Source organism: Pteropus medius, unplaced genomic scaffold, assembly GCF_902729225.1.
Source record: "Pteropus medius unplaced genomic scaffold, Ma_sr-lr_union100, whole genome shotgun sequence".
In the NCBI taxonomy this organism is placed as follows: domain Eukaryota; kingdom Metazoa; phylum Chordata; class Mammalia; order Chiroptera; family Pteropodidae; genus Pteropus; species Pteropus medius.
Genome location: NW_024354498.1, coordinates 4,100,076 through 4,115,684, shown reverse-complemented (window position 1 = coordinate 4,115,684; position 15,609 = coordinate 4,100,076). Strand labels below are relative to the sequence as shown.

The following is a 15,609-nucleotide window of genomic DNA, read 5'->3' as shown; positions in this document are numbered from 1 at the left end:
GCTGCATTCTCACTTATTTTTGTGAATGACCTAACAGGTCCATCTCTTTACAGCTCTGGGGTCTTCTGCTTACATTAGCTATCTAAATGGAGGGGGAAACAAAAGGCCTCCATATCTGATGTAATTTCCCAAGCTAAATACAAACAGCCAAATTGCAGACAGCAGGAGGAAGGTAGGTATATTTGTCCAGATTAAGCCTATGGCTTCAGATATGTCATTCTAGCTATATGCTACTTTCCAATCTTTTAAAAATATAATTTGATTATATCGTTGTCTGCATATAACCTTCAATGTATTAAGAGCACAGGTTCTGGAAACAGACTGTCTGCATTCAAAGCTCTATACCACAACCCAGCTGTGATTGAGCAAATTACTTTAGTGTCTCCATTTATCAAATGGGTATTAGAACAGTACCTAGCCCCCATGGGGTTGTTTGTGAGAATTAAATGAATTAATTCGTATCAGACATTTTAGACTGCGTCTGGCACAAATCAGCACTCAATAACTGTAAACCATATTAATATTATTGACCTATTTGAACAGATTTCATTCACACTACTTCTTTTTCATATACTTATTTCAAGAAATCTGATGAAGATAGATGGTTAGGGGAAGAATCTGCAAGTTAGCTTGATGTAATCATCGTTACTTTTATTAGGAAAAAAATAATGCCTCGGTGTCCTCTTTTATTTTTACTGTTAATACTGCTAATGGATATATTTTATCCCATTGATATGGTTCAGACAAAAACTCTGGTAACTCTCCACCCTTCTTTAGCCCTGAATTTTGCTCATTTATATAAATTTTCTCTTTGTTTTATTATACTAAAATCTGTGTACTTCACCTGAACAAAAAAAAAAGAATATCAGTGACAAATTCTGTGATAAAAGCCACTCTACCATGCCACAACGATTTCCTGAAGTGACAGGTGTGAGGCCCTAAAGGAAGAGGATGGAACAGAGCTCAGTCGATGGCAGCTGCAAGGATAGGTATGAAGAGGCAACAGTAGTGGCCCAATGCAGTGTCAGAGGAGACAGCACAGACTTGTGCTGAGACTCAGTGCCCCTGCTGCAGGGGAAGTGACAATGACATCCTCAAACTCTAGGAAAAAAGGCCCGAGACAGATGAGCCTAACAAGTTGTGTTTCAACAAGGGCAAGGGGCCAACGGCTGCACAGTTTGTCCTTTAACTCCAGTCATTTTATGGCCCCTCTTACCTTCTCCACCACTCCTTCATTTTTAATTTAGGAAAGTACCCTTCTTGGCTCCTATTTATGAGAAAAAAGGGTGGGGCTCTAAAATCTAGAATAGATTGGGCCCAGGGCTTGGCCCCTATGCTATGGTAACAGATGACACTAAAATCTCGGTGGCTTATAACAAATGTTTATTTCTTGTGTCCATCCCTGGTCAGCTATGGTCCTGCTCTGCTTTCTTTCCTGTAGAAACCAAAGGAACCAGGCTACTAGAGCAGCCTGTACCCACATCACTGCCCATCTCATGGCAGAGAAGAGGAAAGACACAGCTGACCATGAGCTGCTTCTTAAGGCTGGCGGTCAGAACTCACATGTATCACTTCCTTCCTCATCTCACCGGCAAGAGCAACTCACATGGTCATTCCTGAATTCAATAGGGTAGAGACGTGGAATCTTTCCCCACATGAGAAGCAATAATTGTGAACAACTATGCTGTCATGGTGATCTACCTGCCAACTGCAATCAGAGATTAAGATGGTGATGAACCACTGGCATTTTTCTTTTTGGCTTATAAAAAAAAGTATTAAAGTTATTAACTGAAATTCTTATTCTTTAGGGTAGGGGGAAGAGGGACAAGGAATTGAGATATTAATATCAGAAAAAGTAGATTCGCAGCAAAGAAAATTACCATGGATACAGAGGGCTGTTACATAATAATGAAAGGGTTAGTTCACCATGAAGATATAACAATCCTAAAAGTGTATGTACCTAACAAGAGGCAAAGAGGCACACAGTGGGTAGAACAGGATAGAGAGTCCAGAAATAGATCCACACAAATATGACAAATTGAATTTTGATAAACGGAGAAAAGACAACCTTTTTAATAAATGATGTTGGAAAACTGGACATCTATATGCAAGAAAATGAATCTCAATCTAAATCCCACACTTTGTACAAAAATTTATGAAAAATGGATCACATATCTAAACGTAAAATGTAAACCTATACAACTTTTTATAAGAAAGCATAGAAGAAAAATCTTCATGACCTAGAGTTAGGCAAAATTAACCAGCCATAGAAGAAAAATCAATAATCTGGGCTTTATCAAAACTAAAAGTTTGTACTCTGTGAAAGACACTGTTAAGAGATAAAAAAAAAAAAACAAGCTACAGACTGAGAGAAACTATTCGCAAGTCACATATTCAACAAGGGAACTGTATCCAGATTATATAAAGAACTCTCAAAACTCAACAGTAAGAAAACAAACAATCCAATTTAAAAATTGGTAAAACAAAACAAAACAAAACAAAAAACAAAAGCAACTTAAACAGACACTTCACCGAAAAGGATATATGGATAAGAAATAAGCATATAAAAGGTCAACATCATTAGCTATTAAGGAAATGCAAATTAAAACCACAATGAGATATCACTAACATAAAAAATACTGCCAATATTAACTGTTAGCATGATGTAGAGCCACTGGAATCCTCGAAAGTTGCTGTTGGGAATGTAAAATGGTGCTGTCATTCTAGAAAACAGTTGGACAGTTTCTAATAAAGTTGAAAATACATTTACCCTACAAGCCAGCAATCCTGCTCCTAGGTATTTACCCTAGAGAAATTAAGATCTCTACATGAATGTTTAAAGCAGTTTGATTCATAACTGCCAAAAATTAGAAACAACTCAAGTGTTCTTCAGTGGGTGAATCAGGCGAAGCAGCCCAAGTGAACTGATTAAACATACATACGCCCATATAATAAGCTTTACTCATGGCGTGAGAAAATGCGGCAAATACCACGGCCACACAACGGCATGGATGTGAATAACTCACAATAACAAGGCAAAACAGAGAACCAGATATCCCATATCCCAGGAACTGAAACAAATCATTTAAGAATCATTAACCTGATTGGTCCCAAAGGTTAATGTGGTTATGAAGAAGTCATCAGTGTTAATTTTCACCATATGATTCCACCGTTACTGACATTCTTTAGAAAGATAAAATCATAAACAACTCCTAATGGAGGAAAAAATGTATACTGATTTGTTTTTTTTTTTTTAGAAAACAGCTTTATTGAGATACAATTCACATACCACACTTTTAACCCATTTAAAAGGTACAATTCAACCTTTTCGCTCGTCACGGACTTATGCAAACATCACCCCCAAAAGAAACCCCATACCTATTAGCAGTCACCTCCTATCTGTCCTGGACCGCCAATCCTCCAGCCCCAGGGAACCACAGATTTGCCTCTTCTGGACATTTCATATAAATGGAATCATGCAATACGTGGTCTTTTGTGACTGGCTTCTTTCACCTAGAATAAAGTTTTTGAGGTCCATCAACATTGTAGATGTATCAGTACTTCATCCCTTTGTATTTAAATAATATTCCATTGTATGGACACATCACATTTTGTGTTTCCATTCATTAGTTGATGGACATTTTGGTTGTTTCCACTTTTTAGATATTATAAATAATGCTGCTATGAAAATTCATGTACAAATTTTTGTGTGAATGTGTGTTTTCAGTTCTCTTGGGTCTATACCTAGGAGTAGAATTGCTGGGTTATATGGAAACTCTATAACATTTTGAGGAAGTACAAAACTGTTTTCCAAAGCAGCCATGCAATTTTACATAGGAACCCCCATACGTGTAAAATGTATGGAATTTTAAAATGTATGCAAAATACATTTTACACATATGAGGGTTCCAATTTCTTCCTGTTCTCACCAAAATCTGTTATTATCTGTCTTTTTTTTTCAATTTGTTTCCTCTGACAGGATACAAGACAAACACCCAGTTTGCTTGAGTTTTAAAAGGTTATTTCCTTTGCCCCACTTGAATGACCAATAGAGACATAAGTCCAATTGGTAAAGTGAAAAGGGGGTGTATTATCCATCCTTTTGATTGCAGCTATAATACTAGGTATGAAATAATATTTCATGGTTTTGGTTTACATTTCCTTGATAGTTTATGATATTGGGCATGTTTTCATGTGTTTATTGATCATTGGTATATCTTTTACTGGAGAAATGTCTATTCAGATCATTTCCCAATTTTTAAATTGGGTTATTTATCTTTTAAATACTGAGTTGGAAGAGTTCTTTATGTATTCTTGAATCAAGTCTTTTAACATGTATATGATTTCCAAATACTTTCTCCCATTCTGTGGGTTGTCTTTTCACTCTCTTGATGGTATCATTTGCAGTCGAACAGTTTTTAATTTTTGATGAAGTCCAATTTGACTATATTGTTGTTGCTTGTGCTTTTGATATTGTACTAAGGAGGTTTTGCTTACCCCAAATCAGGAAGATTTATTCTTACGTTTTCTTCTAAGAGTTTTAACAGTTTAGTTCTTATATTTAGGTTAAGTTTGTATATAGTATAAGGAAGGGATCCAACTTCATTCTCTTTAGCATGTGGATATCCAATTGTCCCAGCAGCATTTGTTGAAAAGAGGATTCTTTCCCCCATTCAATTGTCTTGGCACCTTTGTGGAAAATCAATGGTTTATTTCTGAACTCTCAATTCTGTTCCATTCTGTCCTGTCATCTGTATGTCTATCGTTATGCCAGTACCATTCTGTCTTCATTACTATTAGCTTTCTAGTAAGTTTTGAAATCAGGAAGTGGGAGTGCTCAACTTTGTTGTTCTTTTTCAAGATTATTTTGACAGTTTCGGGTTCCTTGCATTTTCATGGGCATTTTAAGATCAGCTCGTCGATTTCTGCAAAAAGCAGCTGGGATCTTGATAGATTGTGTCAAATCTGTAGATCAGTTTGGGGAGTAATGCCATCTGAACCATATTAAGTCTTCCGATCCACGAAAATGGGATATCTTTCTGGCACAATTGCAAGTATTATTTCCATGCATTAATCTTCCTAAGGGTAAAGTCTGTTTCTTTTGTTTACCATTCCAACCCAGGATCCTGGCCCAGTTAGGTGCTAAATAAATAAATAAACAAATATAAAGGTTATATTTTTACTGATTTATAGTCTGAAATATCTTTTCAAAGATGCTAAAAGTATAGATATTATCTATATATATTTGTATTATGCACAGCAAATATAAGTAATTTTCTCTTTAAGAATGCTTGTTTTACTATTCTGCACATTCTTCTGTTCAGTCGTCAGAAAACCCTGAAGAAGCAAGTAAGGCACGCACAGCATGAACCTTAGGAATGATTCAAATGGGAGGTAAGCCTCATATTTGCTTTAAAAGTAGAAAAGTGAATAAAACAGGGAGCAGTTTCAAATACAGGAAATGGCTATTGCTAGGCTCAGAGAAGAGATGGGTAAAATAGAGACTAGTAACCTTACAGGACAGGGTGAAGTTTAAAAAGGCAAAACAGAGGGCAGTGAACTTCAGTTGGGTAGGAGGCACGGTGATAGAAGGTGAATGGAGAAGATAGGGTTCATGAGTCTCTAGGGTGGTGTGTGCATAGTTTAAACACATATTCAACATTATAATTGTCTACTTGGAAAATGAAAAAGTAAAAGCTAACGTCTTCATAGTCTTTATCATACAGGCTCAAGAAAGAGCACTTCTACAATCTTCTTGGCTGGTGGCAATAGAAAGATGATTCTCAGAGCAAGTAGGGGATGGGGCAGATTTTGACAATAGAAGAGAGCAGAGATGCTGAAATGGTGACATCTACTGCTTCTTAGAGGGTGTGAACATGTGAGGGGAGGGACATGTACTGGCTGCAAAGTAGATGATGAGCCAATACTAGAATAGCAGAATGCTTTTGGAGTTGGACAACAGGTTGTAAGAAACTAGACAGAATTCAACAAGAATTTATTTATTGGGCTCACATGCTTAATAAAAGCCTGTTGAACTAATTTTATTAGCTATCACTCCGACACGTTTGAGTTGACTCAGCTTGCTATATCCCCGCAACCAGGGCCCCAACAAATCTTTAAACAGAGCCTCTTCTCTCTTTTCCAAATCATCCCTACACTCGTCCCAGCAGCTACCCTGTGACCTAGTCACATCTTGCTTGAATACTTAGGTATAAATTTCAACTGTATAACACTGACTGCAATTTTTTTTTTGACTGCAAGTTTTAACAGCAAACTACCAATGGCATGTGAGTGGATACCAAAAAGCCAATGCTGTGTTAATGGAAGTAGAGTTTTCAGAATAAGGGAAATGACAGTCTCACTGAACTGCCAGTATGGCAGAGCACAGTTGGCATATTTTGTCACTGACAAGCACCATGTCCTAAAAGGGACATTCACTACCTGGAACATACCCAGAGGGTGATTGGGGCTATGACAAGGCTAAAAGCCACATCTCATGGGAACAGGGAAAGAAGATGGGTGTTCAGAGAAGGCTTAAGGGAGAGCAAGTTAACATCTTCAAAGAGCTGAAAGGTTGTCCTCTGAAAGAGGGATTCAATTTTTTAGATTACTAAACTCAAGTCAGATTTTAACTCGTGTAAGAACTTCCTAACATTTAGAATTTTCCAAATAGAATGGACAGGGTTGTAGGTAATGCGGGCTCAGTCTCTGGCATTATTTGGGCAGAAGGACCCCAAAGGCCATCCCAAACAGGAAGTATAGTATATAACATAGTGGTAAAAGGCAGAGATCCTACTGTCTGTAAGACACACCTGGGTTCAAATCTCTGCTATGCCACTTACTAGCTATGTGATCTTGGGCAAATCACTTAGCTTCTGTAGGCATCAGTTTCCCTTTCTATAAAAAGGAGGATTCAAAGCAGATTGGAGAGCATGGGTGCCCTTGGGCCCTTTGCTTCATCCCCACCCTAATGGAAATGCTGTTGCCTCTGCCTGCCCAGCACCTGCTCCCCCTTTTTCTGGTAATGGCCTATCACTTCTCTTGCTCTGAATCTGACTCAATGTAATTCTGGCGGGGCTGACCCATCCCTGCCTGCCTCCTGGTCCTGGCCCAAGCTGTAGGGAAGGACATGTGACCCAGGTCTGGACAACTGGGGTACAGTTCAAGGATGAACATGCAACCCAGACTGGACCACCTGAGAACCATTCTCAGTCAGGACTTTCACTGCGGCCATTATAGAAAAAGCTTTCTTTCTGTGGAGGCCACCACTCTAGAAGTAATATAAGCCCACTACAAGTCAAACAAGGCCAAGCAATGAAAAGAGACATACTTGATCATTTGAGCTCCAGGATTCATCCATGCCTGAATCCAGAACAATACCCTGGACTTTTCAGTTATTTGAACAATAAATTATCTTTTGTGCTTAAAGGCTGTTTGAGGTAGGTTTCTGTCACAACTGAAGGAATCCTGACAAACAGAACTACGAATGCTTATATGGATACTATTAAAGTCATCCAAGATTGAGGTAATATTAATGCAAAAAATATATGCTAGAATGTAGTACCAAACTACTTAACATTTTACAATTTCTCACTGGAGGGCACAGAGATGAATGCTGTCACCTTTATACCAAAAATGGCACAAAGAGTATAAATTCTCTCTTCCCCTACCTATGCCTCATGAAAAATTGGAATAGCTCCTTACTGATCTCCTTGCCTCTAGTACTGGTTCCTTCAATCCATTCTCCACAAAGGGAGATCACAGAAAGATTTAGACTTCACTGCCCTGCTCAAAATTCTCCAATTCTACAAGATAGAATCTAAGTTCCTTAGACTGCCATACGAGGCTCAATATGTGTGGGCTCTTCCTCTCATATCCAGCCTAATTAGCAGACACTCCCTCCTCAGTTCCCCAGAAAACGTGAATTAATGCTTCCTGCACACACTCTGCTCTTGCACTCCTGGGCCTGTGCACATGCTCTTCTGCCTGTAATGCCTTTCTTGCAAACACCTCTCCTTCATAGGCTCCCATCTTTGTGAAGCCTCTCCCTTGAGCTCCCTTTCTTATGCTGCATGAGACAGAGGTCAGGAGCCTCCAGCTAACCCCTACCCTCCCATCCTTTTTCCTTTGGATTAAGGATGGCTAAGTACATGTCACTGCCTGGCTCAGTTCCAAGGGAGGGAAGTACAGTTCAATTATTCAAATGAAATACCCAGAAGAGACTAGGATAAATGTTGAAAATACATGATTACTCACCATCACCCCCAACCGCCCCCATGCTGGTAAAGCAAAAAATAGAAGGTAAAAAATTCTATTATAACTCCAAAAACTGGTTAAATACATTCGTTGTACTGGGGTTTTGTTTTAGCAACTACTACTTAAAATATTAAAGGAGATGGGAAAGGGCAATGCTTTGGACTTAAAATGTTTTTTAAAGAGGGAATTACAATAACATTTATTTTAAAATGATTGCATCTGTAATTGAGACTACTGGTTGTGTGAGTAATGCTTTCTTTTTCCATTAGTTTAAAAGATAGATTTTGTACAATTTGATATATAAACCTCAGGTGCTCAGAGAATAATGCTGAAAATTCAAGCTCTAACATGTAACAGCCTCATGTTTTACCTAAGGAGATCGATCACAGGTGTACAATTCTCACTTTCAAATGATGTCTTTTCCTAAATTGCTGCTTATTAGATTCCCCCCTCTGAGTTTACAAAATAATGCACAAGCTGTAAGCTGTCCTGGGCCTGGGCATTTGCACCATCTCCTATGACTGAATGATAGCTTATAGTGGAAGCTAAGCATTGCAGGCATCCACTTCATTCCAGCTTTGTTCCAGCTTCGTTTAAGATCCTAATGCTCAACTTAAAATGTTCAAAACTCACAGAAACCATTCTGGGCCCCTTAGCTACAATCAAACGTGCAAATGGCTTTACCACTCTCTTGACATTTTAATTCTTTGCTTCTCTTGCCAATTCCTGTAGTAAGGTGGGGGATTGCTGTGATGTCAGTCCTTAGCCTGGTATTGTGGAAACTTACAGAAAACATTCAAAAGCAGTGGGACTGTCAGTATCCTCCTGGCTGACACCTGAAGTTTGAGAATCAAGGGATACCGGGTGCTAGTAACCTTTCACTGAAACAAGAAAATTGTGGGTGTCACTATTTGATATTTTTAATTATAAGATAGACTTTTATTCCATTAGGTTCGGGTTCAGAGCACGGAGGCATCACATGTCGCTCCGTATCTGGGCTCTCCAGGGGATTTCTTAGAGCCCAGATACGGGACAGGGACATGGAGGTCCATGAGACTCCTAGAACTTTTGTGTGAGCATTTTTCTCAGGAAAGGATAGGATATTCAGCCTTTAACAAATTCTCAAATGGGTCCGCAACCCATTTGATTAAGAACCACTTCTCTGAAGTATTTTATGAACATTAATTATATTCCCCCTACCCACTGTGAGACATGTGATATTTATTTCACTCTCTTTTGTGAGGCAGATACATCTCCACTCCTCTGGCTTGTTTCCACCAAGACAGAATGCTTATCATGAGGCTGTCCGCTCACCAGAAGTATGACCCTGAAAAAGGTCCCCTCAACCCTCTCGTCTGGAATTCTTTAACTGTAAAAGGAGACTAAGTGATCTGACTAGATGATCTTTTGGATCCCTGCAAAAGAAACAATTCTAAATCTCTCCCTTGTAATAGGTTATTATAGTCCTCTATTTGTAAATGGACGATTCAAGAATATTTTTTCGTTGTATTATGTAAATGTTTCTATCTGGCACTAAAATATTTAAAAGCTATCTGAAAAGGGCATAGCAAAACCCCTCCTCCAGGCTGTACCTCAAAAGAGTTGACGTTAGGAGATGGCAGAGACAGGGCACTGGATTATACTAGGAAGGACAAAATGTTATCCATTAAGTGCTTTCTTTCTCGAGTCAACACACAGACCAGGCGCCATCCGTCAGCCCTGAAAAGGGCTCAGGGATCCCAAGGGATCTGGGGACCACACTCTGAGAACTGCGACAGTACTCAAAAGCCATATTTTTCCTGTTCATATTTTAAAAATCCTTACAACAAATATATGTCCATAAGCAAGATAGAGCATTATTTTGGGTGTTTTTAAAGTTCTACATACATGGTAGCATACTGTACTTATTCTTCTATAACTTGCTTTTTTCGCTCAACTTTAAATTTCTGAGGGTTATCCAATGATACATGTAAATCTAGGCCATTCATTTTAACCACTGTATAGTATTCCATTTTGTGGCCAGATCTCTATTTGTCCATTTCTAAATTGATGAACATTTAGAGTTTTTATAATTTTTCCCTTTATCAAACAATGCTTCAACAAATGTCCTCGTACATGTCTCCTTGGGCAATGGGAAAAAACACATCATTAGTATATGTATCTAGATAGAAACCTCCTGGGTCATAGGATATACATAGCTACAATTTCACCAATATCGCTCCAAATTGTTTTCCAAGGTGATTGTATCAATTAACAGTCTGTACATTAGATTCTATGGCATAGACTACTAGCTAATCACTAATTGAATTTTTTCTTCTTCCTAGGCATTCAGCTATACTACATTTCCCGTTCTCTCTTACAGTTAGGTGTGCTTGACTTCTAGCCAAAGGAATGTGAGTGGAAATGGAGTATATAGTTTCCATGTCTTGGCCATAAAACTCTCCCATGAACAATCTTCCATACTCTTTCCTGACCTACCAGCTGGATGTCAACATTCAGGGTGACCTCAGGAGTTGCATGTGAAGATGGTAGCCCACTGGTAGCCCCAATCTCTGGATGTCACCCTTACAGACCTGGACCCACACTGGGCTGTTATATATGAGTGAGAAAAAAACTTCTGTGTTTAGTCAATGAAATTTTGGGCTTTGTTTTCTATAGCAGTTAGCATATCCTAATACATTTTCCCACGAGTAGTGTATGAAAATTACCACTTCTCTACAACCTTGCCAACACTTAGAATTGTGCTTTAAAATTGTTGCCAGTGTCAGCCTGAAATCATTGTTTTAATGTGCTCTACTTTCTCAGATTACCAGTGAAGTGATCCATCATTTCATGTGTTTATTAGTTTCCTCTACTGCAAATTGCTTGTTTATATTATAGAATACAACCACAGAAATACATAAAATTATTATAAATGATGAAGGAAGTCAACTTAAATGAAACTGTAAAGTATGACATTTGGACTTAAAATATTTTTTGGTTATCCTGGCATATCTCTTTGCTATTAAGAAAAGTGATGAAAAGAGAATATTTACAAAACTAGAAGCTAAACAATGATGTCATCTGCTGTGTAATCAAACTGAAACAAGCGCTCAAGTAAGACTGAAACTTGAATCCGACCAACTATATAAGTGGCTGGTTCCCTAAAGACTCTCTTAGGATTAAGTTTCTGTATTATTTATTGCTGCATAACAAATCATCCCAAAACTTACTCTAAAAATTGAGAATTCTAGTTCTAGTAGTTTTCGTTTTTCTATGGGACTTATATCTGTAAACAACAATCGTCTCCATACCTCTCATTTCTTTTTCATGTCTATCACATGGCTCACAGTTACAATGCTGAATAGAAAGGGCAATAGTAGGGATCCCTGATGTCCCTGATTTTAAAGATATTGTTTCCAATCTCTCACCAATACATCAGTTACAACATTGGTAGATTTTCACATTATCCCTTATCAGGAGAATAAGATTCCCTTAAATGTCTACTTTTGAGGTGCTTTTTAAAAATTATTAACAGATGCTAAATTTTATCGAATGCTTTTCTACATGTATTGAAATGATCATGCCATTTTCCCCTTTAATTAATTAATGTGGCAAATTACATTAGTAGATTTTCTTACAGTAAATTTCCTTGTATTCTTTGGTAAATGCCACTTGTGATGTATATTTTTATACATTGCTGGATTAATTTTATTAGTATTTTATTATGTATTTTTGCAGCAATATTCATAAGTAAATGTCCTCCATAATTATTATTTCTCATTATGCCTTGTTTGACCATAATATCTTGAGATACTGGCCATTTAAAAGGAGTTGGGGATTATCCCTCTATATTTTATCTGAAAGTATTTAAGATAAGGGTTATATGTTAATCCCTCGCCCCCTCTCACTCCATTGTATTCATCAGGCAAAACCCCAGCTCTGGTTAAATCGACTCTTTGCCTACTCTGGGGATGCACCTGTGAAGCTGTATGTGGCTGGAGAAAAACAAACAGCCTTGCTGACTGAACTCAGTCAAAATTAAAGAGTCTTCATGTTGTCCGATAGTCATACCAGGAATCCCTGGCCCACCATTTCCTTCTTCTCTCTTTTCAAATCTCTGATAACTTCTCCCTATCTTCACTCTCAGCTGATGACTGTGCCTCGTGTTTCACTGAGAAAGTAGAAAGAGTTAAGAGAACATGGTGCCCGTGTACCCTGCTATCCTTCTTGTTTTGATGGTTAAACTGTCTATGCTCCTTTCTAAGGTTGTCCACCACAGGTATGCTACATTCCAGCCCCTCTCACTCACTCGAGGACTTAACTTCAGTAATTCTCACTCTGTTTCTCCTTCAGTCTCCCCTGGAGATTCCTACTCATCTGGATCTCTCCATTTTTGGAGAGCTCTTCTTTGAACATCTCTTTTCTGTCTATACTTTCTCTTGTGATCTCATCCAGCCTCATGGCCTTTAAAACACCACGTATATAACAATAACTCCCAGGTTTTTATCTCCAGCTCAGACCCCTCCCTTCACTTCTACACATATATTCAACCGCCTACTTACATTCTACTTGGATGCCTAATGGGCACCTTGAATTTCACAAAACTTCTTATCTTCCTCCCCAAACTTGCTCCTCTATAATTTCCCCTATCTCAGTAAATAGCATAAGCCAAAAATCTTGGAGTGACTCTTGACTTCTCTTTTTTCCACACACCTTACACCGATCCACCAGGAAATCCTGTTGTCTTTATCTTCAAAATCTTCCCCCAGTTCCACCACTCTCAGCTGTCCCCAGTGCAACCACCCTTGTCCAACTGGAGAAGCTTCCTAATTGGTCACCCCACTTTGTTTTTTGGCTCCTTACAGTCAAATGTTCCATGCAGCTGGTGGAGTGTGTGAGAGTTCAGAATGAGCCACCCCAAGATGTCCCTCAGTGGTATGCAGATTACCTTGAGCCAAAAGAAATTTTAGTTTCAGGCTCAAGAGAAATTTCTGCACCTCCTCCCCCCTAACTACCTAGAAGAATTTGAATTAGAGGCCTTGTCCATAAGAGATTATCTGAGATAACAATTTTTGACCTATCTATAGGGCAGGGCAAACTTCTATTTACTAAATATCTGCACTTCTTATCATCCTGCAACGACCCTTTGAAGCCCCCAAAGGCACTTTACCTCATCCCTAGCTCAGGATGTCTTATACACCTCAACCCCCATTTCTATCTCTGAACCTCTCATGTATGCAGGGTCTCTGACTCTCTCCTGATGTAGGGTTCCCGTGTGTACAAGGTTAAATCTGATTTTCTCTTGTCAACCTGCCTCCTGCTGATTTGATTATTTGGCCAGCCGAAAAGAACCAGAGGAGGGAATGAGGGATTTTCTCCCTTCCCCCCAAGTGATTTTTCTCAAACATTATTCAGATGTCACTCATCTGCTCAAAACCCTCTCATGGCTTCCCATCCCACTCAGAATAAAAGCCAAATTCCTTCCCCCTCAAAGATAAATGGACAAATAAACCTCTAAATGTTCTACGGTCGTAGTCTGTAAACTCATCTTGGATTAGGATTTTTTTTGACTCATTCAATTGAATGGTTATAGATCTAATTAAGATTTCATTTTTTCTTGAGTTAACATTGGTAACATTTCTCTAGAAAACTGTCTATTTATATTTTTAAATTTACTGCCAAAACTATTCATAGTATTTTTCCATTTTCTCCTAATATTATTTATTTGTCCCTCCTCTCCCATCATCGTGCCAGTTTATCTATTTATTAATCTTTTCTAAAAAACAGCTTTTGGTGAATTATCCTCTTATCATTTAGTAATAACATTCTTTATCTCTAATAATATATATATTTTTAAATTTCAACATCTATTTGATGTTAGTATAATTACAATAATTACTTTTTGGTGAGCATTTGCCTAGTATATCTTGTCTCGCTAAAATACTTTCAAACAGAGTATCCTCTGTTTTAGGTTTTGTCTCCTGTAAACCACATGTATCTTTCAAAAAAATTTCCATTCTCTGGCTAATCTAAGAATTTACACTTATTATGATTACTAATATAATTGGACTTGTTTGCATCTTCTTGTTTTGTCCTTTATGTTTACTATGTTTTGTTTTTTTACTTCCTTCTCTCCCCAAGCACTCTTTTCCTTCCTTCTCTTGGAGTGATCAAATTTTCTTCGTTTCTCCAAAAGTTGCATATTCCATTTATATTACTTTAATAGTAATGTTTAAATATGAACTCCTGACTGAAAATATATAGTACCTCTATCCTCCGTCTTAACATAAAGGCCTTAGAATGCTTTAAACTCTAGTCTCCTCCCATTCTTCTGCCACGTTATTACTTTCCATTATTTAATTATATCTTTTTTCACCTTTCCCCTAAATTAGTCTTTATTATTATTATTATTTGTTCCATTGCTCTATGTTTTAGTTATCCCATTATTCTCATTTTAAATTTCATTGCCATTAAAGATCCTGGTCTCTTAATTATCTGCTTTTTATACCAAATAATCTGCAGGTACAGTGAACACTGCCTCGATCATTACTTTTCTTTCTGATCCATATTCTCTTATCACCACTTTGTACTTAACACTTTTATGAATGAGCCCTCAAACAGAGCTGATATCAAAGAAATGCACGAAGTTAGTATTTCTTATCTGGGCCAAAATAAATCTAGGAATTGCTTTTTTAAAAAGTCAACGAATATTTGAAGATACTTCCTAGAGTACATATTTAATCTCTCTCTATATATAAAATCAAACCTGCAAAAGGATCCTTTTATAAACATAGCTCTTTCCTTCTTTGCCTTGAAGATTCAAATAATATTTAGCAGCAAGTATATTTAGCAAATGACTAATGGAAAAAATATTCTCTTTCACAGATACAGGAAAAGGAATTAGTTGACATGCTAGCTGATATGAACAAACTATTGCCTCTAATAGAAGAATGATAATTAGTTTGAGATATTTAACACTGAATGATTTCTAACAAGTGAAATCCATGTAAGTTGATCTTGATTTAAAAAGCAAATCGGAAACAGAGTTCAGAGCTTGTACCAGCTAACACTGAAAAATGCTTCATAAACATCTGTACATATCTACAGTAGATGGAAGATACAGCACAAACTTAAGAAACCATTGTTGCAACTCATTCATTTTCTTACTGTGGTAAAAATATGCATAACATAAAATTGCTCGATCATGTTTAGTGGTTAAGTGATGTGCCTAAGATCACTCAGAAAAGGTGATGAAGCCCTAAATGGGTTAGGGCTCTACTACTGTGAAGACTAGTTGTTGGGGCAGGATGCGTGTAGGGCGGGAGAAGGTGGGAAAGTAGGATACTACACGTGCAGGCTCGTGGGATTTCC

At 37.8% G+C, this 15,609-nt stretch overlaps 1 protein-coding gene and 1 non-coding gene across 6 annotated transcripts in view; both read right to left on the bottom strand.

Moving 5' to 3' along the window:
• Positions 1 to 15,609, bottom strand: part of PHKA2 (phosphorylase kinase regulatory subunit alpha 2) — a 74,008-nt gene that overhangs the window by 55,318 nt on the left and 3,081 nt on the right. The window lies entirely within an intron of this gene.
• LOC120594335 (small nucleolar RNA SNORA27) lies at positions 3,962 to 4,088 on the bottom strand. The gene has a single exon (XR_005650548.1). It is a non-coding gene; the product is annotated as a small nucleolar RNA SNORA27 (small nucleolar RNA).